The sequence below is a fragment of the Diabrotica virgifera genome, chromosome 3, assembly GCF_917563875.1.
Source record: "Diabrotica virgifera virgifera chromosome 3, PGI_DIABVI_V3a".
NCBI classification, from domain to species: domain Eukaryota; kingdom Metazoa; phylum Arthropoda; class Insecta; order Coleoptera; family Chrysomelidae; genus Diabrotica; species Diabrotica virgifera.
In genome coordinates, this window is record NC_065445.1 from 132,113,968 (window position 1) to 132,137,708 (window position 23,741).

Below are 23,741 nucleotides of genomic sequence, written 5' to 3' on the forward strand. Positions count from 1 at the left end.
ATAACGAATAATTTACCGATCAGATTTTCACACTTTACATAAAAACAAAAACATGTATTAGATATTAAACTACATATACAGTTTTGAATTAAATATGATTTATAATCTTTTCCATTTAAACTATTTTATTAACATAATTAAGTTAATATTTTATTAAATAATTTTGCTGTTTAATCCCCTTATTGGTAGAATATGTCCAATATGGACGATTGGAAAAGGTCCGTATTTCGTCCGAGTACGGACGTCCAAAGGACGTTCATATTTATTCCACCCGAAGGACGTCCAACACCGGACGTCCGAAGGACGTACATATTTAGTCCACCCGAAGGACGTCCAACGCCGGACGTCCAAAGGACGTACATATTTAGTCCACCTGAAGGACGTCCAACGCCGGACGTCCAAAGGACGTACATATTTAGTACACCCGAAGTACGTCCAGCGTCGGACGTCCAAAGGACGTCCGTTTATGGTCCATGGACGTTAGGACCAAAAATTGACCTATTTTGGACGTCCAAAGGACGTCGTGTGCTATTAGGGTATTAAATATAACAAAAGTATATAAAATTCGGATTTCCGGGTAAAACATCCTTCGTCATTTTAACATCCTACAATCATTTCATAACGGCGGCGTATTATCCTATAAGTACTTTGTGTAGAGATCGTTTATTTTCTAAGAAAAAATGAAAGGCGGTTAATGAGCTGTCTCTCTTGGTTCTCGAATTAATACAGACCACAGCCTGTGCGTGGAAATATTTTGTCGAATTAAAAAATTTAAATTTTGTTTTGGACTAATGAAATAAAACATTTTAGTAGTTCCAAAATGACACAAAATCTAGGCATCAGATAAAAAAGTTTATTTGAAGAAAGTGTATTTTTTTGTTCTTCTTAATGGCGGTACAGGCTCGTTTTTTTAATATTGTATTTAATTACAGAATAATTTTCAAATATTACCTAATATATTTTTCAAATTGGGCTCTGTACCGCCATTCTTTATTATATTACGTATACGTGTGCCAAATATCTTGAAAAAATATTCAAAATTACAGCCGCAATCTTGGAACGCGTTTTGGCTACCTGTTGATCGCTACTGTATCACCTTAAACAATTTTTTAAACAAATTCACAAAAATAATTTTTTCATTACGAACGATTTTTTAGATAAGTTGGGTTATTCTGAGCAAAAAAGGTATCTTGAGATTTTTCTCTAAAATTGATTTTTGTCGAGTTATATGGCCATTTTCGCATTTTTCAGGTTTTAAATCGCGTATAACTCGACAACAATCAATTTTAGAGAAAATTGACAAGAGACCTTTTTTGTTCAGAATGTCCAAAATTATCTAAAAAAAAATTGTTCAAAGTGAAAAAATTATTTTTGTGGATTTGTTTAAAAAATTGTTTAAACAATTTTTCGACCACGGCACCTTGTGAATATGTTATAAGGACCTCTTTTTGAGTAAGTTTGTGCAAAAAAATCGAATCGGAATAATTTCACTAACAGGGGCGACGATAAATCCGGGACTATAGCGCTAATTATTAATAATTAAAAATAACAGCTTTGTAATAAAATAATGACAAAAATCTCTTAAGGACCTTGAAGCAAGGGTTTGAAACTTGATCTGCTCACTTTTTAATTTCATAATAATAACTTTTAATCGAGTTATTAAGACTTAAAAATGGCCATTTTCGCATTTTTCAAATTTTTAATCGCATATAACTCGACAACAATCAATTTTAAACAAAAATGGCAAGACACCTTTTTTGCCCAGAATGACACAAGTTATCTAAAAAAAATTGTTCGAAATGAAAAAATTGTTTTTGTGAATTTGTTTCAAAAAAATTTTTTAAACAATTTTTCGACCAATGCACCGCCCGGCACCCTTTGGATATGTTATAAGGACCTCTTTTTGAGTAAGTTTGTGCAAAAAAATCGAATCGGAATAATTTCGCTAGCGGGGGCGACGATACTGCCCGGTCTACTTTTGATGCTGATGGTGATAGAATAGATACTTTTTATATAACAAAAATAAAACTTTTTTTAAACTCTTTAAAAAATTTGTGGCGGGTTTTCCCCGAAAAGTGCGTTATTTTTTGGACATTTTACGTTGAACTAGTCGATTTGGAATTTGACGAATAAGAACCAACTTTTGATTAGCTCCAACTCTGTTTTTATTGTGTGTCCAGACTTCATACATACATCATTTTTTTTACTGTTTTATAAGCTTTATATTTGCTAGGAATAGTTTTTCGATCAAATACTTACTTTTTGATTTATTTGCGAAAAACCATCTAAAAACAAAAGTTACAAGGAATTTAATTAGTTTATCCACTTACGGACTTATTTGGACCTATATTTTTTCACACTCGAGAAGGGGGTGGTACTCATCCCCAGAAAAAAAGCACACACTGGCACTCTGATGTTCATTTCGCGAAATATCGCAGGGTTCGTATTTAAAATTTTTAATTTACTCCTCACCCCTTTCCGTGGGGGTTCGTTTTTGGTATCATTCGATAGACTTTTGAAAAATATTGAACACGCATTTTTTAGTTTTTCGATCTGACGTTCATTTCGCGAAATATTCGCTTTTTTGTGAAACTTTGTGACTCGCCCATCATTTCTTCAGATTTGGGAACACTTAATAATCGGAGGGGGCCAAGTCAGGAGAGTAAGCCGCATGAGAAAGTAATTAGAACCCCAACTCGAATTTTTGCTACTGTCACAACGCTCTTGTGAGTCGATGTATTGTCTTAGGTCTTGAGAACACTTTTTTCTTCTGCTTATGGAGTCGTTTTTCATTCATCACATACCGGAACTCACCACATAAATTTTGAAGACCCTGACATCAAAACTGTATTAAATTATATGTGATCTAAGTAAGTTAATGAAAAGTCAGAATAGATAGAGTAGAACACTTATAAAAAAAATTGTAACAAGCAATTGGACATCGTAAGTTCTAATTTTTCACAAAAAGTGACCGGAAGTTGAACCGGCAGTCGATATTTGAACCCTTCGTGTAACTTTTTGTCAGCTGATATGACGGATGAATTTTGTTCACCTACAGATATGGACGAACAGACAGGCATGAAACCGGAAGTATGTATTTGTTCTGGTCTTTCTTAGTCGTGTTGACCAATAGTTTGTACTATTTCGACGAATTTAAAACAGTACTTTCGGTTGCAACTCTGGAACAGGCAGTCCGAGGTCAAACTTCTCACATGTAATATCATATTTTGGTTATAGGCTTTCATTTGACACCTTATTTGTCATTCTTTCTGTCCTACTAATAGACGAGTTGTGTTTATTGACGGACAGACATGGATAATTCTAGGTTTTCACATTTAATGATAAAAACAATAATTATACAATTCAGTTAACCTGACTATATCATTGTGATAATGACTTCTTATCTAAAAGTGACAACGGCAATAATTGCCGTTGTAATAATTATTATTCCATTCACTCACGATAAAATATCGCAAAACCTCCAGATTTTAAAGAACCGCTTGGATTGACATAAAATTTGGCACACACGTAGCTAAAATGCCAAAGAAAAAAGTGAGATTATGCCGATATGTTCTCTTGTCCTGGATGTGACTTTCACCCCTTCTTGGAGGTGAAAAAACATACGTGCAAAATAAGTCCGGAAGTGGATAAACTGACTAATTCTAATTCTAAGCAAATTTTGTTCTATAAAAGTTTTAGGTCAATACTTTTCGAGGTATGTGCGAGTGAATATGTTTATTCTTCATAGAAAAACACGTTTTGGACGGATTTTCGCAAATAACTCAAAAAGTAAGTATGTACATATTTTATCGAAGAAAATATTCCTAGCAATAATATAGCTTATGAAAAAGAGGTGTCAGTATAAGGTCTGTAGACCCAGTAGAAGCAGGGTTGCAGCTAATGAAAAATAGGTTCTTATTCGTCAAATACCAAATCGAATATTTCAACGTAAAATAACCAAAAAAATAAAGCACTTTTCGGGAAACACTCATCATAACTCTTTTAAAGTGTTTAAAAAAAATTTTTTTTGGTGTTTTTAAAACAGTTTCTAGCGTGAAAAGTAAGCAAGTTACGCTGAAAATAAAATCGTTCCCTTTTTTTTGGCAAAAGAAAGTCATGAAAATTAATTGTTACCGCTTCACACGTTACTTTAGATAAATGTATTGTTTATACAGGGTGTCTCCGAAAATAGTGCGTTCCTTTAAGGTGTGGATATAATACACAATTTAGAACAAAAAGGTGTTGTAACATTTTTTCCTAAAGTTAACCGTTTCAACAAAAATTACGTTGTTCTCCATAAGAGTAAATTTTTATTTTCATAAATTTATATGACCTGGCAACATGGCGTAGAAGAACCTGTGACTGTGAAATTTAATCTAATGGGACCCCTTGTTTATTTACTAATTGAGTATCAATTTGCATATCAAATTGTATTTTCGTTTTTTGGTCAAACGGCTGAATTTAGAATAAAATGTTATAAGACTTTTTTGCTCTACATTGTGCTTTCTATCTATACCTTTAAGGAACGCACTATTTTCGGGGAAACCCTGTATATGATCTGTAAGTTGCATTGGTTCAAAATGCTTATTTTTGAAAGGGGTTTTGTTGAAAGGCCTCGAACGAATCACTAGTCACGAGTATGTATATGCAAATTTTGAACAGCCATATCTTAACCAATTTTTGTCTTCCAGAAAATCAAAAAATTCCAAATATTTAAAAAAGCAACACCTACATTTTTTACTCTTTAAGATATTTGGTATCACTAATAATTTTTAAGTTATTTTGACAAAAGTCTTTTTTTCAAAATTAAAGATTTAAAAAATTTACTTTAAAACCAAATTTTTCCACAAATAAGCACTTTGAACTGATGAAACTTACAAACACAAACAATACATAAAGTTACTTGTGAAGTGGTAACGATTAATTCCATTTGGGCTGTTAATTAGAGGGAGTTTTTAGAATATTTTTAACCAAAAAAAAAAGGAACAACTGTATTTTGAGCGTAACCTGCTTACTCTTGCTGCTGGAAACTTAAAAAAAAAAATAAAAATAAACGTTTTCTTAAACACTTTAAGAAAGTTGTAATAAGTTTTCCCAGAAAAGTGTTTCATTTTTTTTATTTCACGTTAAAATATTCGATTTGGAATTTGAGATATAAGAGCTTATTTTTCACTATAGTCTGTTTTTAAACAAGAGGAGTCATTCAAATTTCCCGCGCCGTACACCTTGTTTGTAATTGGTACAACCTCAGGCAATTTTACTCATATCAAATTTTGACACTATTGGCATTTCATAGGTCAGTTTATTTATTTTATCAGCAATTTTTGTATTTTCTGCGTTCTTCCTTTTATTTTTAGATTTTTAGTCAAGATTACCGTCAAAGGCCGATATGATCAACCAAAAAAGAAGATTTATCTGATGATATTTCTAGTGACTTTCTTGGGTGTGAATCTGCCATTTAGTTTACCTACTCCTCTTGGTTTTAAAACAAAGCTTAGCAATAACTCTGCTTCTACTGGGTCTACAGACCTGACACATATACCATTTTTTCACTTTTTTATAAGCTATATTTACTATTTGCTAATTTTTTTTCAATAAAGTACCTACTTTTTGAGTTATTTGCGAAAAACCGTATAAAAACGTTTTTTTTTTGTTGAAAAATGAACATATTCACTCGCAAATATCTCTAAAAGTATTGACTTAGTGAAAAACGCTATAAAATAGAAGTTGCTTAGAACTAGTCAGTTTATCCAATTCCGGACTTATTTGAACGTATTTGTTTTCATACCCTATAACCGACGAAACTCACCTCCAGATCAAAAGCACATATCGGCACAATATCACTTTTTTTCTTTAACATATTAGCTATAGGTACGTGTCCCAAATTTTATGTCAAACCAAGCGTTTCTTCAAAATTCTGACCAAAAACCCTAAGTAAATTAAACGAAAATATAAAATGAATTTTTCAAACAAATATTTTAAGTCGGTATGAGAAATTTTAATTTAACAGATGAAATCAAATAAACACAATTCAACTCGTAAAATATTTAGACCCTTGCTTGGTAATCCAGCTGAACAGGTAAAGAACCTACCTTTTATGTAGTTTATAATCTGAGAGGATGGAATATTTTACCAAAATATTCCATCCTCTAAGTTTACAATAGACCTTTTCTACCTGTCCTCAAAAGATCGGTATTTTTAACTCGTGGCAACGTCGAAAAGCGGCAAAATGATGGGAAATACACATTTTTATGTGGTGGAAGTCAAAATGGTTATGAAGTGTAAAAATTTTTGTATATAATTTAAATTTTTAAAATTAAAATTTTAGAAAACTGAGAACGATACAGGGCGTTAAAAAATGCGCTCAACAAACATACACGAATTAAAATTCGAAAATGATAGTATTTCTTGGTGATGCCAAATGACTGCAACATGAAAAGATGACATAATGATAGCGGGATGTATATATATATATATATATATATATATATATATATATATATATATATATATATATATATATATATATATATATATATATATATATCTACGTTTATGCCCATGGACACTAAACTGTGCAATAAAAGAATCTTTAAATTATTAACAACAAATTTTGGATATTCTCGATGAAACATTTATGATTTAATTTTTATAATATGTACATTTATAGTAATGCATTTTATAATAGGGTCTATTCCTCGGCACTTTGATAAAGTGCCCACAACGTCTATTGAAATTTTTGTCCTCACAATAAAATAATACCAACCAGATGCTTACCTATGTATTATATCTACAAATGAAAGTAAAAATTCCTCATCTATATTGTTTACTATTATGTACGTGCCACTGGATTCACTGGTACTACACGACTAACTGTCGTTAAGTATGGAAGTATTAATTTATGCCCGTGGTTCACTGATAGCACCGCACGACACGACCGTCATCCATTGCAGTGACATTGGACGACAGCCGAAGAGCAACGGCACGACAGTTAGTCTTGGTCATGCTGTGTTTGTCGTGACCGTTTGTCGTGACGACCGAAGTCGTAAAGTATGAAATAGGCCTATGTCTAAATTTATTGGTTTTCGACACATTTTCATTTTTCCATGAACAAGTAGCGTGGCCACCCAGATTACCAGAATTTAATAAACTGGACCGATTCTTTTGGGGTTAGTTTAAGAATGAAGGTTATAAAATAAAATGCCTCCAACAAGAGATGAGATGAAAAATAGAATACAAAGTGTATTTTAAAGTGTTAATTTACAAATGCTTCGTAATACAGTAAAACCTCGATAACTCGGATTAATCAGGACCACGGCCGATCCGGGTTAGCGGGAGAGTATGGTAAAAATTAATAAACAACGGTATACTTATAGATAAAGTCCGTTATAATTGAAATAAAATGAAATATACACAGTACACATCTAACTTACCTATAGTTGTATAGATAGAGTATAATATACTATACTATATTATAGTATATACAGTATAGAGTATTGTTCATTTCTAGGTAAAAAAACTCAGTCAGTTTCTGTTGTGTCAATGCTAAGACAGTTGGAAATAAATAAAGGAATAACAGGTGCCTGTTGTTTCTGATAGCCCGAGATAATAAACGTCGCTCTGCCGCCGTCGCCGTGTGCCATGAGTCATTTTTACTATCGTATAGTTCAATTACACAAATACCCATTCTCTCAAATATTATATTATGGTCGAAGCGAAGATCGGTGGGATATGCGCATTTCACATATGCGGGATATACGACATTCCAGAAGCGGCTACAGATAAAATGTTTTAACATAATACATACATTTTTATTGTTGAAATGTTTGTCTGATGAAAATCGGTCCGGGTTAGCCGGACTTCCGGGTTATCGGGAGCCGACTTATCGGGGTTCCACTCTATAAGTAACTTATTCAATGACCGTTTTTAGTCATGCATAAATGTGTTAGGAGGTCATTTTGAACAACTTTTAATTTTTTCAAAAATGTTGTATTTTGTTTTCATGTGTTTTTTTTGTAAAATTTTTTACTGATAAATTATTTTTCGTTCTTTATTTGGTACATTGTTACATTTACATACAAAAGTAGTTTTTAATTGTTTTCACAAAATGTTGTATTTTGTGTTTGTGTTTTTTTTTGTAAAATATTTAACTAATAAAAATTATTTTTCTTTCTTAATTTGTTACACTTACACACAAAAGTAGTTTTTAATTGTTTCAAAAATGTATGCTGTGGTTATATTTTTTTGTAAAATTTATTACTAATAAATTATATTTCTTTCTTTATTTGCTACATACATTGTTAAATTTATGATAATCAGTAATCGTACATTGTCAGTTTTAATCAGTCATGGCTTTACTTACATAAAATGTGGAACGATTTAGACCCGTAATTAATAATTTGTTCTGAAAAATGAAAATATCTCGAAAACTAATAAATTTAGACATAGGAAATCTTATATGTATAAAAATTAAAGTACGATAATGGTACTTTGGTAATTGTAAATTACTGAGAAAATAATGTACTTGAGTTTTGATTCACCCTGTATCCAATATAAAGAAAATTGGCAATATCAATCTGGGGAAATGTGACGAAAACCATAAAGGAATAAAACCGTACTGGTGGGATGAAGAAGTAGAAAAGGAAATTACAGATAAACGTCGGAAATACCAAACGTTCCTATCAACAAAAACAGACAACGATAAAATAATTTACAAAGAAGCCCAAGCCAAAGTAAGAAAGAAGATAACTCAAAAAAAGAACGAATCATGGGAAAAGAACTGCCAAAAAATCAATAGTTACATAGGAGGTAGAAGAAGCACAGAGAGTTGGAGATTAATTAAAAATATGAGAACTAATAAGAAAAAAGACATTATATCACCAATAACAACGGAAAAATGGGAAGAATATTTCAAAAAATTACTAACAGAACAAAGACCAGAATTTGTTAACATAGAAGACAACATGATAGGTGTACATATAAATTCGTCACCATTACAAATAAGTAAATCAGAGATGGAAGAAATAACCAAATCCCTGAAAAATGGAAAATACCCTGGTCCTGGTGACATCCCTGCAGAATTAGTAAAAGCCGGCACCGACAAACTCCAAGAACAGCTAAGAAAACTTTTCCAAGATTGCTTAAATGGTGCCGAATTACCAAAAGAATGGAAATTGTCTATCATGTCAACAATCCACAAAAAGGGCAGCAAGGATCAATGCGAAAATTACAGAGGAATTGCGGTAAACAGCACAATAAGTAGGATGTATGGGAAACTTATTAAGAACAAAATAGAAAATGACTATAGAGATTACGAAGCAGAGGAGCAAGCTGGCTTTAGAGCTGGGCGGTCCACAGTAAACCACCTGTACTCTATTACGCAAGTTATTGAGAAAAAAACAGCCGTCAATAAAGAAGTTCACCTGGTATACGTAGACTTACAAAAAGCATATGACAGTGTGCCCCTCAGCAAACTATGGTTAACCCTACATCAAACCAACATTAAACAAGGTATTATCAAAGCAGTCCAAAGTCTGTATAATGGAACGACTGCAAAAATTAAAACTGGATCAAGGATGTCTGAGGGATTTAAGATCACGAAAGGATTGAAACAGGGTTGTTGTATTTCGCCTACCCTTTTTAAAATTAATCTGGAACAAGCACTCAAGCTGTGGAAAAGAAAATGTAATTGCATGGGAATCCCTCTCAATGACGACACAACACTATACACTTTATGTTTCGCTGATGACCAAATTCTGATTGCTCAAGATCATGACGACTTAAGTTACATGACGCAGAAGCTAATAGAAAAATATAACAAATGGGGTCTCGAAGTCAACATTAAGAAAACTGAAGCCATGTGTATTGGAGGAACAAAGCAGTCCATTACATTAAACGATGGGGTAGAAATTAAACACTGCGATGAATACAGGTACCTGGGCATGAAGATAACTCAAGATGGAACACTCGATGCTGCTATAAAAGACAGAAACATGCAGGGTAGAAAAGCCATATCCATGATGAACGGCATTCTGTGGGACCAGACAATATCTAAAGCAAACAAACAGCTCATATACAATAGCATACTTAAAAGTATAATCACATATGGCAGTGAAGTTTGGCCACTGAAACAAAGAGCCCAGAAAATGTTACTAGTAACAGAAATGGACTTCTGGAGAAGAGCAGCAGGCAAATCAAGAAGAGATCGGATACCGAACGAGAGAATACGAGAAATGATGGAAGTAATACATACAATAATTGATGACATAAAAACAAAACAACTGGTATGGTACGGCCATGTACAGAGAATGCCAGATGACAGAATCCCTAAACAGATTTTGGCATGGACACCACAAGGGAGAAGAAAAAGAGGAAGGCCGAGAAGAAGCTGGAGGGAGGGAATTGAAAAAGAACTAGAGGAAAGAGAAATCCCTCCAGGTCTATGGTTAAACAGAGAAGAATGGCGGTTAGGAGTCGGAAGGCGTCGGAGAACGCTGTAAACCGATAGTAGTAGTAGTAGTAGTAGGCAATATCAATCCTTTATGAATATTTTGACAATAAATAAAAAATATGGCATCAATAATCAATTACTTTTGTGCTTATTTTTATTTATGCAATGAGTTGAGCTTGTTACGATTTTCATATAAAATTGGTTATAACTTTTATTCTAGGCGCCAGAGGGGTCACCGTGTCCTTTTCAATTCTGATGGACAAACTCAACGGTTTCTTATGGGTTTTTGGCTGCTGATTACGAATTTCGAGGGTGGATTTCGATCCGAGTGGTCAAAAAACTGTTATAAACAATATAATTGTTTATAAATTGTTTATAAGGCTCCAGCTCATAAACTAAAAGAGATAAAAAAGAATATTTCAAATAAAATTTGTTCGTTAATAAAAAACGAAGAAAAAAACGTTTACTAAACTTAAATCCAGCAATTATAACTCATGATATTGTAAAATTAGTGCACAATGCAAATTGCAAATTGCAAAATAAGTATTTTTCGAAGCTTTATTGATCGTAACTCGGCTTCTACGCATGCAAATAAGCCAATACATGAGATCCATATAAAAATGGATCGAGATATTTTGTAGCATCATCATTGCATATAAAACGAGCACGTATGTTGTAGCGGCATGCACACAATTGACGTGCCTTGATGATGCTGCAAAAGAACTAGATCCACTTTATATCTATATGATATAGATTATATCTATATGATATAGATTATATCTATATCATATAGATAATTAGACTCTGAAGCCCCAGAAAGTTTTAGTTTTACTGCGTCTAAGAACAGACTTAGTACCACCATGTAACTGTAAAAATTGCTCTAAGAACTTATGCAGATGTAAAAAAGCTGAGATTCCCTGTATATCTCGATTCAGATGCATGAAACAAAAAGTTTGTAAAAATAGTATTAATAAATAATATCAACTCACTTTTTAGTTATATTTCTGAAATATTAGTTTTTAATGTTTTTTCTTATTTAGTACAAAAAATAGAAGACAAAGTAAATAGAATGAAAGGTGATACGAGGTTATGATACGGTATGATGATTTAATTATAAGAATTATAGGATAAAATTTTATTAGCATCTTCAAAAATGTAAAATGAAGATAACGTATATATATATATATATATATATATATATATATATATATATACATAGAAATAATAATTTGCATCGAGAAGTTAGCGCGTGAACCTTTTCGCGGTGAGCCGATCTTGCGCCTCAGAGCAGACTATTAAAATATCGATATCTTGGCCAAAAATAAACTTACAAACATTTTCGAAGCTCAAAATGTTCCTTTTGAGTTCTTCTATCATTATTGTTAATTAAAGTATAAATGTTTATAGCTTAAATTTATTACTTCAATTAATAATTAAAATTATTACTTCAAATGCGTATAACTTTAAAACAAATGAAAATCAAGTAATTTAACAAACTATGTTTGGAAGCCTATTAACGAAGCTTTAAAATGAGACCTTCTAAGGTTCATTTGCATGCGCATAAGCCGAGTTACGATCGATAAAGCTTCGAAAAATACTTGTTTTGCAATTTGCAATTGGCATTGTTCACTAATTTTACAATATCTTGAGTTCTAATTGTTAGATTTAAGTTTAATAAACGTTTTTTTCTTCGTTTTTTATTAACGAACAAATTTTATTTGAAACATTATTTTTTTATCTCTTTTAGTTTATGAGCGAGGTTGAATTGAGTTTAGGTCTTAGCGCGATAAAAAAATATACAAAAAAATAAATAAAAAAAAAACTAAAAAAAAAATGTAATAAAAAAATGTAAAAAAATATATTAAAAAAAAAATAAAAAAACAGAGTAAAAAAAACTTAGTAGTACTAATAGTTTTAAATTTAGATACTAAGCATGTATTTTGTAAAAGAGAGAATTCAAAACACATTGACTGGCCAGTTGGTTGCTTAAACCAGTGCCAATAAAACATAAACACATACACAGTTTATGAGCCAGAGCCTTATAAACGATTTATAAACATTTAAATTGTTTAACAACAATTCGAAAGGAAACCAATAGAAGGAACGAATATAGTAGCGACGAAGAATCGAAGAATAAAAAATATAAAGGGGATAAATTGTATTTTGAAAAGAGTAATATGACGAGAAGAACACCGAATAAAAGCAACGATACAAATGAAGAGATGATAAAAATGATGCGGGAAGTTATGTGGAAAAATGATGAAATGATGGCAGAAATAAGAACCATACGGAAAGACCAAAAGGAAACGATGGAATATATTAAAGAGCTAAAAGAAAAAAACAAAAAATTGGAAGAAGGTTTAAAAATGGCAAACAAAAGAATAGAACAATTGGAAAAAGATAGACGAAGAAAAAATATAGTATTAAAGGGCCTAACACTGGATCCTAACGACAGAAAACCAGTAAAGGAGTCAGTAGAACACTTCATAGGAAGAAATCTGAAATTACAGGTCAAACTGAGAGGAGCGGTGAAGATCGGAGACCAAATTTTTGTAGCAGAAATGGAAAACCTAACGGATAAGCTAAGTGTACTAAAAAACAAAGGAAAACTGAAGAATCTACAGGGACAAAAGGTGTATATAGAATCAGATTTAACAAGAAAGGAAAGGGAAATATAAGCAAAAATTAGGAAAATGGCAAAAGAAGAAAAAGACAAAGGTAATACTACGAAGATAGGATACATGAAACTGGAGATTAATAGGAAGGAGTGGAAATGGGACCATAATAATGAGAAAATTATACAAATTCACAGAAACATCGGGGAAATGACTCCAAAAAAGTAATAAAAAATAATGAGACCGGACACACAACAATGTAGAAGAAATGATAAAACAAAAAATAGAAATACTAGGAATAACGGAAACGAAGATGAAAGGAAAAGGTTTTAAGAAAATACACAAAGGATATTGGTTACTTTGGGTAGGAGCGGATACAAAAGAGAGAGCAAAAGAAGGAGTCGGGATAATAATTGCACCGAATAGACTACAACACGTTATAGAAGAAACATGTTAACCAGAGAATATTATCGGTGAAAATGAAACTGATGGACGAAGAAATATGGACAATAATAACAGCCTACGGAGTAAATGAAGATGCAAGAAAGGAAGAGAAAGATAAATTTTTCGAGAAGCTCCAAATGCAAATTGATGACGGGGAAGAAAACATAATTGTAATGGGAGATCTAAACGGTAGAGTCGGAAACAACAACAGCGGAATAGAGGAGTGCATGGGAAAAGAAGGAGAAGAAATACTAAACAGAAATGGTTAAAGAATAATAGAAATATGTATGGAGAACAAACTAGTTATAACAAATACAAAATTTAAACATAAAGAAGTACACAAATACACGAGAGTACAAGACAGCAGAAACGAAAAATCAATCTTAGATTACTTTTTGGTAAGCAGCAACAAATGGAAAAGAGTACAGGATACGAAAGTGAAAAGAGGCTCAGAGATTGGCAGTGACCACCATCTAGTAATAATGAGAATTAGAACAACAGAAGAAAAAGAAGAAAAGAGAAGAAAGGTAGTAAACGAAAAAATAAAAAGTTACAAATTAAAAGAGGAAAGATATAAGAAGAAATTCCAAGAAAAATTAGATAATACTCTGAAAGGTAGGGCAAAAAATACAAATATAGAAGAAAAATGGGAATATCTAAAAACCAGCATAATCAAAGCAGCTGAGGAAACTTGTGGGAAAACAAAAATAGCAAATACCAACATGAGGACAACGGAATGGTGGACGGAAGAAATACGAGAGAAAATAAAGAACAAAAAAAGAAAAATGGAAGAGATACCTAAGTACAAAACACCCGGAAGATTACGAGACATATAAAGAAAAAAGGAAAGAGGTTAAAATAGCGGTGAAAGCAGGAAAGAAAAGGTCATGGGAGAGATTTGGACAAAAAATGACAAAAAATTATAGGGAAAACCAAAAACTCTTCTACGGCGCATTAAAACAACTCAGACAAAAGAAAGAGCACACGATGCCGAATATAAAAGACAAGAATGGAAACGTACTAACAGAAGAAAAACAAATAATGGAAAGATGGAGAGAACATATCAAAGAGCTAACTCATGCAGACACGGACAACATAGGGGAGATACAAGAAAGGAATGAAGAACAACAAGTGGAATCCATAACAAGAGAGGAATTAGAGAAAGCAATGGAAAGAGTAAAATTGGGCAACGCACCAGGCAAGGATCATATTACCCCAGAAATGATAAAGTTCATGGGGACAGAGGGAATTGATAGCATGAAAGAACTAATGAATGATATCAGAAATAGAGCAGAATTACCAAAGGACTGGAAGAAAGACATTATATTACCAATACACAAAAAAGGAGACAAGAGAAACTGTAATAATTACCGAGGTATCACCATATCAAGTATCCCTGGGAAGGTATTCGCAAGAATAATAGAGACAAGAATAAAAACCCAAATAGAAACAACTATGGAAGACACACAGTGTGGATTCAGGAAGGACAGAAGCACGCAAGACCTAATATTCACATTAAGACAAGTAAGTGAGAAGGTAATCAAGAAGAATGGAGAGATACATATGTGCTTCATTGACCTGGAAAAGGCGTTTGACAGAATCCGAAGAAAGGACGTATGGAAGACACTAAAAGAAAGGGGAGTCGACAGACACATAATAGAAGTAATAAAGGATATGTACAAAAATAATACAAATACAATAAGAACCAATAACGAGGAATACAGAGAATTTACTACAAGTCAAGGCGTCAAACAGGGATGCGTGCTGAGTCCACTGCTATTCTCAGTGGTACTGGATGAAGCGATAAAGAAAGCCAAGAGAAGAATGAGGAAACTAACATTAGGATACTGGCAAATGAAACGGACTCAACTATCGGAGCTACTATTCGCAGACGACATGGTATTGATAGCAGAAAACAGAGAAGACCTACAGAACAATCTTGAAATCCTAGAAGAAGAACTATCAAACATAAATATGAAAATTAATACAGAGAAAACAAAACAATGATAATTTCAAATACGAAGAAGACACACGCAATAGAATTAGACGGGAAACAACTAGAGCAAGTGGAATATTTTAAATACCTAGGAGTAATAATCGAAGCAAATGGTAAACAAGACATGGAAATAAACGAGAGAATGGGACGAACAGGAAGCTTATTTAACGCTATGAAAACAACATTTTTGGGGAAAAAAGAGATACCGGAGAAAATAAAAACGGCAGTCGTTAAATCAGTAGTTAGACCAACAATCATGTATAGCAGCGAGACATGGACATTGACGGGGAGACAAAAATCCAGAGTCAATGCTATGGAAATGAGTTTCCTGAGGAAAATAGCAAACAGAAAGAGGACAGACAAAATACGAAACGAAACAATTAGACAAAACCTAAAACTGGAACCAATCAATGAAAAAATAGTGGAGGGAAAACTTAGATGATTCGGGCACGTGTGTAGAATGTCGAAAGAGAGACTTACAAAACGAGTGTTCGAAACTAGAGTGCAGGGGAAAAACAAAAGAGGAAGACCAAGAGCTATGTGGGTAGATGAAATCAGGAAAGAAGTCGAGAAGGAGGGATTGACATTGGAAAGTGCAAGAAACCTAACGCAAGATCGGAAAGCATGGAGACTACAATGCCAAACTCAACCCCACCAGCCTAACACCTAAAGGTAGAAAGGCTTAGGACTAAGTAAGTAAGTAAGTAAATTGTTTATAACAATTTTTTGGCCACTCGGATCGAAATCCACTCTCGAAATATTCGTAATCAGCAGCCAAAAATCCATAAGAAACCGTTGAGTTTGTCCATCAGAATTGAAAAGGACACGGCGACCTCTATTTGGCGCCTAGACTATTTGTAAATACCATGTATAATATAACAAACCTTTATATTTTTGTAATGGGGAAGTTAACAAGAATTTGAACATAAAATAAAATTACAGGGTGTTATCTATATTTCATACCCGTGCGTCTTAAGGGGGCTTGCCACCCTTATATTTATTTCTATTTTTTCAGACAAACTCTTTTTTTTTAATTGCATATGATGTGGAACGTAAAGATACATACAACCCTAAATTTTCACTTTTCTATCACTAACCGTTATTTTTTAATGGCCATTTAAATATTTTACATCTATATAAACAAAAGAAGGTCGTGACAGTTACCAACACATAACTCGAGAACGACTGAATAGATTTTTATGAAATTTTCCGCGTGTATTTGACCGGACCGAGAATAGGTTGTTATGTATTTTTCATATCCGTCGTCGTAACGGGGGCTGCCCCCCTAAAATATTTTTTTATTTTTTTGATCAAACTGTTTTTTTCTTAATTTTATGTGATGTGGAAGGCAAAGGTAAATACAACCCTAAATTTTCACTTTTCTATCTTCGACCGGTATTTTTTAATAGCCACCTAAAGTTTTGCATCTTATATATAAAAATCTATTGCTGTGCGTTTGTCTCGCTAAAACTCGAGAATGAGTGGACCGATTTGGCTAATTTTGATGTTGAATTATTTGTGGAAGTTCAGGGAAGGTTTATACCGTTTTATATTGTCATTTTAGTAGCCACCAAAATTTTTAAAGCTATATGTATAAAATGCTCTTTTTACAGTGTTTGTTGCCATACTCCTACGAAACGACTTGACCGATTTTTATGAAAGTTTGCAAGTGTACTCGACCGGACCGGGAGTGGGTCGTTATCTATATTTCATACCCGTGCGTCTTAAGGGGGCTTGCCACCCTTATATTTATTTCTATTTTTTCAGACAAACTCTTTTTTTTAATTGCATATGATGTGGAACGTAAAGATACATACAACCCTAAATTTTCACTTTTCTATCACTAACCGTTATTTTTTAATGGCCATTTAAATATTTTACATCTATATAAACAAAAGAAAGTCGTTATAGTTACCAACACATAACTCGAGAACGACTGAATAGATTTTTATGAAATTTTCCACGTGTATTTGACCGGACCGAGAATAGGTTGTTATGTATTTTTCATATCCGTACGTCGTAACGGGGGCTGCGCCCCTAAAATATTTTTTTATTTTTTTGATCAAACTGTTTTTTCTTAATTTTATGTGATGTGGAAGGCACAGGTAAATACAACCCTAAATTTTCACTTTTCTATCTTCGACCGTTATTTTTTAATAGCCATCTAAAGTTTTGCATCTTATACAGTGATGAGCGCGCTAATAACCGGCAAAATAGCACAAAAGATGGAAAACGTATAAAGTTGTAAGATAAAAAGAAATGAAACTAGTCGAGCTGGGAAATTTAGCGATATTAACCTAAAAATTTACATTATATTGATTGTTTCCCACCTTCACACTTATCAGAGGAGTATGCCAACTAAAACTGTCACTGTGACAGTGGTAGTTGCCAAACTCATGCGATACGTCTAAAGGTGGGAAACAACCAATATAATGTAAATTTATAAGTTAATAGCGCTAAATTTCCCAGCCCAATTAGTTTCATTTCTTTTTATCTCACAAATTAATACGTTTTCCATCTTTTGTGCTATTTTGCCGGTTATTAGCGCGCTCATCACTGTATATAAAAATCTATTGCTGTGCGTTTGTCTCGCTAAAACTCGAGAATGTGTGGACCGATTTGGCTAATTTTGATGTTGAATTATTTGTGGAAGTTCAGGGAAGGTTTATACGGTTTTATATTGTCATTTTAGTAGCCACCAAAATTTTTACAGCTATATGTATAAAATGCTCTTTTTACAGTGTCTGTTGCCATACTCCTCCGAAACGACTTGACCGATTTTTATGAAAGTTTGCAAGTGTACTCGACCGGACCGGGAGTGGGTCGTTATCTATATTTCATACCCGTGCGTCTTAAGGGGGCTTGCCACCCTTATATTTATTTCTATTTTTTCAGACAAACTCTTTTTTTTTAATTGCATATGATGTGGAACGTAAAGATACATAAAACCCTAAATTTTCACTTTTCTATCACTAACCGTTATTTTTTAATGGCCATTTAAATATTTTACATCTATATAAACAAAAGAAAGTCGTGACAGTTACCAACACATAACTCGAGAACGACTGAATAGATTTTTATGAAATTTTCCACGTGTATTTGACCGGACCGAGAATAGGTTGTTATGTATTTTTCATATCCGTACGTTGTAACGGGGGCTGCCCCCTAAAATATTTTTTTATTGTTTTGATCAAACTGTTTTTTCTTAATTTTATGTGATGTGGAAGGCAAAGGTAAATACAACCCTAAATTTTCACTTTTCTATCTTCGACCGTTATTTTTTAATAGCCATCTAAAGTTTTGCATCTTATATATAAAAATCTATTGCTGTGCGTTAGTCTCGCTAAAACTCGAGAATGTGTGGACCGATTTGGCTAATTTTGATGTTGAATTATTTGTGGAAGTTCAGGGAAGGTTTATACGGTTTTATATTGTCATTTTAGTAGCCACCAAAATTTTTACAGCTATATGTATAAAATGCTCTTTTTGCAGTGTTTGTTGCCATACTCCTCCGAAACGACTTGACCGATTTTTATGAAAGTTTGCAAGTGTACTCGACCGGACCGGGAGTGGGTCGTTATCTATATTTCATACCCGTGCGTCTTAAGGGGGCTTGCCACCCTTATATTTATTTCTAGTTTTTCAGACAAACTCTTTTTTTTTTAATTGCATATGATGTGGAACGTAAAGATACATACAACCCTAAATTTTCACTTTTCTATCACTAACTGTTATTTTTTAATGGCCATTTAAATATTTTACATCTATATAAACAAAAGAAGGTCGTGACAGTTACCAACACATAACTCGAGAACGACTGAATAGATTTTTATGAAATTTTCCGCGTGTATTTGACCGGACCGAGAATAGGTTGTTATGTATTTTTCATATCCGTACGTCGTAACGGGGGCTGCCCCCCTAAAATATTTTTTTATTTTTTTGATCAAACTGTTTTTTCTTAATTTTATGTGATGTGGAAGGCAAAGGTAAATACAACCCTAAATTTTCACTTTTCTATTTTCGACCGTTATTTTTTAATAGCCATCTAAAATTTTGCATCTTATACAGTGCTAGTCAAAAGTCCGTACCCCCCCTCGTATCTTTTGAACGGTTATACTTATAACAGTGAGATTAGGAGGGAGGAAATAAACGGATGTAGGCTTCTTAACCAATCATGACAGGTGACGTAATAGTGACAGATGACGTTACAGCGCCACTATGACAGATAATTTTAAATGGGACCTTATGGCAAGTGATACCTCGTTTGAAAGGTATTGAAAATACCTATTCAGTCATACTAATTTTGTTTGAGTTTAAGCTCATTTTGATGAATAAATGAAATAATATAAAATTGCAGTTTCGCATTTAATTAATAAAAATTCAAACCTCCGCCTATGATTACTTGTCAAAAAGGTTGACGTTGACGTAAAAACTACTAGAGAACTGAAAAACGTCAACTTTTTTGACAAAAAAACCATAGGCGGACATTTGAATTTTTATTAGTTAAATACGAAACTACAATGTTATATTTATTTAATTTATTCACCAAAATCAAAATCAAGTTAAACCCAAAAAAATAGTATGACTGGATAGGTATTTTCAATACCTTTCAAACGAGGTATCACTTGCCATAAGGTCCCATTTAAAATTATCTGTCATAGTGGCGCTGTAACGTCATCTGTCACTATTACGTCACCTGTCATGACTAGTTAAGAAGCCTATATCCGTTTATTTCCTCCCTCCAAATTCCACTATTATAAGTATAACCGTTCAAAAGATACGAGGGGGGGTACGGACTTTTGACTAGCACTGTATATAAAAATCTATTGCTGTGCGTTAGTCTCGCTAAAACTCGAGAATGTGTGGACCGATTTGGCTAATTTTGATGTTGAATTATTTGTGGAAGTTCAGGGAAGGTTTATACGGTTTTATATTGTCATTTTATTAGCCACCAAAATTTTTACAGCTACCTAAGGTTACAGGGTAACATTCTAACTAATTTTGTAATGTGAAGCTCAAAGTTGGCTACAATTTTTGTTATTAAGTTTTATTGCTATCTATTACTATAACGGATCTAAGAAGCTTTGCCCCAATAATCAATCACCCTGTATATAATGCACAAAAAAAATCAAGATGATTCGTCAATTATTGGTTTAAATATTATTGAATTAATAATAATTATCTATCGAATAGTAAAGCAATAAGTGGTCTTGGATGACAAGGGTAATCATGACAAACTAGCTAAATAAATTTGATAGACGAATGAAGAGAGAAAATCGAAAAGTTTTTTGTTCTTAGTCAATGCTGTGACATTCACGTCTCATACACAACTTGTGTTATGTAATGTTAAACTAATATTATTTCTATTTATATTCATACCTACATACTACACACGCCCTTTTTTTTAAATTAAGTCAACATATTTTTTTCCCTTCAACGGACACCTCCCTTAAACGGACACTCTATGTGGAACGACTACTGTCCGTTCAAGAGAGAGTTATTGTACAGTAAACTCTCTCTTAACGGACACCTCCTCTATACGGACGATTTTTAAAACAAAAACCATTCAGCGATATATGAACCTGTACTTTTAACTCCCTTCGACGAACACTCTCAACAACGGACGCGGACAGTAAATTAGACGTAAATTCGGACAGTAAATGAAAAAACTTAACGTTTTTTTCTAAATATTTTACAACAACTACATTTATTATTTCAAATCAATATCGATGCCCATGACGTGATATTTGATACTGTTCACGTTATCAGCACTACAGTTTTATTACTTGTAAGCAATAAAAAAGTATTGTATGTGTCCGTCCAAGAAAGAAATACGACACCAGGAACTTATTAAATTGTGTTTTGACTGGAATAAATATTCAAGAATTTTAACCGAAATGTCTGATTAAGCATAATATACAATAGAACTTGTATTTTTATGAGTGTTTTTTCCTAAAAACTTTATTTTCGGATTAGATTTTCACAATAAACTTTGGGTCTATATTTGAACATGTAAATAATATGTATTTAGGGTAATTGAAACAATTTTAGTTTTTGAACGTTTTGTAACGTGAATAATATGGCGTCCGCCAAAAGGAAGTTTTTAAGTTTGAAAGAAAAAAATCTATTTGGTTCATTATGGGGAGACGCATAAGTGTAAAGGCCGGTTTTCACGCTATGTCTTACGCTGTTTACACGCCACGTTTTATTGTATAGGATTTGTCCTATCCAACAAAACGTAGGTACAATAAGACCTAGCGTGAAAACCGGCCTTTAGTTAGACCAATGTTAGACAGCAGAAAAATTTCGAATTGGAAAACCTCAAGCCAGTGAAAATTTGAAACAGAAACGTGATTTAATTTAATCAGTTTTCTGAGAGGGGAAACCTAGAAGCCAAGAGAAAACCGAGGGTGCTGCATTAGACGGATAATAATATTTATTATCGGTCTAATGCAGCACCCTCAGTTATTGTTCTTTTAGATTGGTTTTGTAAAGGGCGGTCTGAAAATATTCCTGTTTCTGGTAAAATTATTCAAGAAAAGGCATTAGAAGTTATACGGAACTAAATGTTGATAAGAAATCTTCTTGTGGATGGCTCGAGAAATTTTGTAAGTGACAAAATATTTCCTTCAAATCTGTATTTGGCGAAGCAACTGCTGTAGATGTATTAGTGGTTTCTAATTGAAAGGAAAAACTGCTCACTTTAATGAAAGTACCTATACTCTTCGCGAGACATTTTTAACGCAGATGAGACGGGATTATTTTTAGTTTAGAGTATTACCCAAAATATCTTATACCCTGAAAGGAGAAAGGTACAGTGGCTTCTAAAGATAGGATCGCACTTCTATTTTGCTCCAAAATGATGGGGAACAAAGAAAAGCCACTGGTAACCGGGAAAAGTAAAAACTCTCGTTGGTTCAATGGTTCACACGTAGAACAATTACCTATCGAAAAATCCAGCAATAAGAAGTCGTGGTTGACAAGGAAAATCATGACAGACTGGCTAAATAAATTTGATAGAAGAAGGCAGAAAGAAAATCAAAAAGTTCTTTTGTTCCTAGACAATGTTGCGTCTCATCCACAACTTACTTGTGTTATGTAACGATAAACTAATATTTCTATTATAATATACTGCAGGGGTCGCCAAGCTCCTTGATATCGAGCCATTTTTAAAAATTTGAAATTTTTCGCGAGCCGCAATTAAACAGTCTTTTAAAAGTGTAACAAAGGTATTAAGTTTTTCTGTGACTGTTTGGACTACACAAATTTTAAACTGAAATAAAATGGTTTATCTCGTTGATTCAAATATGCAAATAATTCTACAAGCAACCTTTACTAATTCAGGATACTTCAATTCTTCATCATCCTTCCATCTTTTTCTTGGACGGCCTACTGATCTACCGTCTCTCAAAAAACACTGTCATTAACAGTATGTCTTCCTCTAATCTTACCACATGACCCGCCCATCTTATCTTAGCTTTTACATATCTTACGATGTTTTCAGTCCATACACAGTCACCAATTGAACTTTGCGGCGCCTTCTCCACTCTCCTGTCAATTCATCTCTATGAGAGGGCCAAATATCATTCTGAGAACTTTCCTTTCAAACACCAGTAGCTTATTTATTTCCCGCTGATGTAGAGTCCATGTTTCACTTCCATATGTAACAATTGAGCGAATAACTGACATACAGTCTTAATTTAGATTGTATTTTTAGCAGTTTAGATCTTACTAATGATGACAGGGAGTATTATGCTCTTTTCCACACAGCTATTCTTGCTGATACCTCTTTTTATATGTGGTTGTCATTTAGATCATCAGCAAATGCCAAAAATAGTTTTGATCCTCGATTCGCAAATCCCCCTGTGCGCTCAGCTCAGATAATATTTTACTTATTACATATTCTAAAGATAAATTGAATAGCAACGGTGATAAGGGGTCTCCTTGTCTAAGTCATGATCTTACACAGTCTTTTATATTTGTTGTCAGTAATTTAAGACATTTTAAAACACAAAAATTAAAAGTAATTCAGGTACATTTTTATTGAGAGCCACAAATATAATCCTTCAATGAGCCACAAATAATCCTTCAAAGAGCCACATGTGGCTCGCGAGCCACAGTTTGGCCAGCCCTGTAATATAGGTACATCATAAATACATACTTTTTTTTTAATTTACATAGTAACATATATTTTACTTAAGTTAACATATATATTTTTTTCTCTTTAACGGACACC

The 23,741-nt window shown here is 33.1% G+C and overlaps 1 protein-coding gene across 2 annotated transcripts in view; it reads left to right on the forward strand.

The window, feature by feature from the left end:
* LOC114340544 (glutamyl aminopeptidase-like) overlaps nucleotides 1-23,741 on the forward strand; it is a 311,863-nt gene that overhangs the window by 54,692 nt on the left and 233,430 nt on the right. The gene's annotated exons all lie outside the window — the stretch shown is intronic.